Here is a 3,739-nt window from a genome sequence, read left to right on the forward strand (position 1 = left end):
ATCCCTCGTGAATGGAATAGAGTTGCTAACTGTTTGGCCAAGTGGGCCTCGGAACATGGTAGTGATTGGAAAGTTGAAGGTTGGGAGCATCTCTCTGGAGATTACTGTCAGGACTTGCAGAAGATTTTTATTGAGGACATGGTTGGGTATGAAGTTGGATGATTTGGAGAAGGTTTGGTGGTTCTCTCCTGAAGCTTTGGGGCTCTGGGTCTCTATGTAATTCTTGTCTCTGAATTTCAAATAAAGTTTTTACCCCTTTTATTCAAAAAAAATAAAAATCTATTAAATCAATTCCTTTATTAATTAAATCATATTTAATTAATTCACCCACATTCCTCTATTTGATTAAATAAATTATTCAATTTATTTAATATAATTCATTTAACCACATTCTAGCCTTTAATTAAATAAATTACCTTTATTTAATTAAATTCCCCTTTTTCCCTTTAATTAAATTTACATTTAATTAAAAACCCTCTTCCATTTAAATAAATCATTGTATTTCAAATAAAACCCAAAAATATCGTCCCACTTGCATTCTCCTAACAAATCCACTTGCATGTCTAATCATCTTCTAGATTCTTCTAATCCATCCTAATTAGACTAAATACCCCTTAAACATTTGCACATTCCTTAAGAGTAGGTCACTTCTCAAAAATTCTCAAAGTCTTCATAAACCATTAATGGCTTTATGTCTTCAACAAGCTAATCCTTAAAGTTTTTAAGCCTTTAATGGCTTCCTTCTAGAGTCTTCTTAAGCCTTTAATGGTTTCCCTTAAACTCTTCAAACCATTAATGATTTGTCCTCATTTTTCTCATTTAAATAAATTAAGATTTATTTAAATAAAATCCAAAATTCACATTCACATTTAAATAAATCAATATTTATTTAAATTTATTAAATGCAAGTTGCAACCAATAATTGAAATAAATCAATCTTATTTTAATTAAATCCTAAAAATCCTCCCACTTGCATTCTCCTACAAAATCCACTTACATGCCTAAACCCCTTTCTAGATTCTTTTAATCACTTCCAATTTAGCCTAATCCCCCTCATAATCATTGCACATTCCTTAAGAAAAAAGGTCACTTCTCAAAAAACCCCAAAGTCTTCAATAATCATTAAAGGCTTTATGTCTTCAAATGGTTAACCTCTAAAGTCTTCCAAACCATTAAAGGCTCTTACATAATCATTTATGGTTAAATCACCTTTGACCTTTGGTTAGAGACTTTCCTCTAACTTAACCATCATTTTAACTCATGGGTCTCTTCAAAGCATTTATTGCTTTTACTAAGGTAACCATTTAACCCTTTCACATTCATGTATCCCTTGGATAAAAATAATATCCATTAACCTAACCCTAACCCAACCCCCTAGGGTAACCATCATGTCCCCTCAAGCATTTAATGCTTCTTCCCTCTCCTCTCGAGGAATCTCATGGTGACACTTGTCAACATGGGATTGGGTTGAAAATCATTCAATCCTAGCCCTTCTTAAGCCAATTCAATCTTAACCATCCAATTGACCATTTCTTCTATAAATAGCCCTCCTTTGTTCATTATCAACATCCAAGTCTTAATGCATCTAAGTTATAGTCTCATTTCATCAAGCATTTTAGCCTCTCTTTGATAATAGTAATTAGATCATTTTAGTAGCATCATAGCATAGATTTATCATGTTTTTCATATCATGTTAGTAATATATCATGTTAGTTTCATTTCCATGCTAGCTTAATATCATCTTAATATCAATTTCATGCTAATTTAGTTTCATATTAATCTCATCATCTTGCACCATACCATAGCTAGTTTCATATCAATGTCATGCTAAGATCTTAGTTGCTTTGCATTTAGATCTTTGATCATATATCCCTCATTCTTTAGGTAGTCATCCTAGAAATCCAGTGCTTGTCCAAGCTAAGAGCCACCTTGATTTGAAGGATCCTTGGAGATAGAGAACAATGGAAAGATTTTAGAAAATTAATGGATTAACGTTTTATTCATTAGATCTCTATTTTTGCAATGTTTCATTGGTATGCTTGATGTGTTTTCTCTTGTTTGGCTGATACACACTTTTAGGTATACAAGAGTACTTCAAAGGATTCAAAAATAGTAGTAGGACATGAATCTGATGAGTTTAGAGAAAAGGAAAAGAAAGAAGAAAGCAGGAGCGAAGAAAAGAAAGATCAAGATGCTCTAGCATATGTATCCAAGATTCCAAGGTATGTTCGAAAGAATCACTCAAAAGAACAAATCATCAGAGACAAGAGAAAAGGTGTTATCACAAGAAGCAAAGCGGCACAAGAACAAGTCTTATTGTGTTTACTATCTTAAATTGAGCCAAAGATAGTGGAAGAAGCGTGTAGTCATCAGAACTAGATGAAGGAAATGAAAGAGGAACTGGATTAGATTGATAAACATTAGACATGGGAATTAGTCAACAAACCGGAAGACAAAAATGTGATTGGAACTAAATGGGTATTTCAAAACAAGTTGGATGGAGATGGAAGGTTGTAATAAACAAGGAAAGGTTGGTTTGTAAAGGATACACTCAGATTGAATAGCCAGTGATATAGTTGCTTGGTGACTAGGCCCTAATTCTACCTCTTTTCCTTTACGGGTTTGTTCTTGAATATCCTCTTGTTGTGCAGTCTCTTGAGAGTCTGAGTCATCTGAAGGAGACTCATCGACAAACTCTACATCTACATTGTATTTGTCCCATTCCTCCTCAAAATTTTCATCCAAAGGATAATTTCCTATAGAAACTCGGGGTTGTTGAACTTCCTATTGGTACGTCCAAAAAGATAACCTCTTCCTTTGTAGCCATTTATCATCATCCATCTTCCTAGTCAAAGTGATAGGAATTGATTTAATCAGATTTGCTTTTGCAGTCGGGGTGTAAAACTGTAACCATGGTGGTCACTCCTTAACAGGAATAATGTCTAGGTCCATATACAACCGAGAACAATCTCTTAGAGGGTTAATCCAGGCTTTCCAGGACTCGTGTTGCTCGTATGCTACATGATTCTTTCTTTTTTCTAAACAACCATCCAAGTCATAGCTCCATGGGTCATCAATAACCAAAAAACCCAACTGCACCAATTTTGAAGTGAACACTCCTTCTGCAGGGAGTCTCTTCACGAGAACAATAGGCCCCAACATCTTATGGTCTTGGGTGATGGTGACGTCATGCTTGCCTACGCCTATAGCATTTTCAATTACAACTAGCTGCCTAAAAATTTCTAAGGCCGGTGTGCAATTTGTTACACAAATGGGGAGACAGAAAGGTTTCTCTGCAAAACCGTGCACTCTGATGAAGGAAAAGTCCCTGCCCAGAAACCAGTCACAACAAGGACTACATGTAGACATCCAGCCAATTTATTGTGGCGTGAAATGAGAGAAATAACTTGGAGTTTCCTTTGCCAAATCTCGCATGGTAGGAGTTAGGAAGTAGTCGGCAAAAGAGTATGCATCATGTGTGGCCGATAGTATGGGAGTCCATGTAGTCATAGGCTTCTACCTATTATGCTCATAAAAAACTGACAACTCCATGTATTGACTGAAAAACCCCTTGTTTTGATGCAGGAACATGTGAACCAGAAAAGAAATGTACCTGAATCTGTAATGCGTTTGGAAATTGGTTAGCTGCTCCGCTATTCCTTGGGCAATGTCTTCGAAAAAGTCATACAAGAATGCTTTTTTTTGCTTTTAGAGCTTGAAAAGCACACCCATTTGGAAG

Source organism: Cryptomeria japonica, chromosome 6 (assembly GCF_030272615.1).
Source record: "Cryptomeria japonica chromosome 6, Sugi_1.0, whole genome shotgun sequence".
Taxonomy (NCBI): Eukaryota; Viridiplantae; Streptophyta; class Pinopsida; order Cupressales; family Cupressaceae; genus Cryptomeria; species Cryptomeria japonica.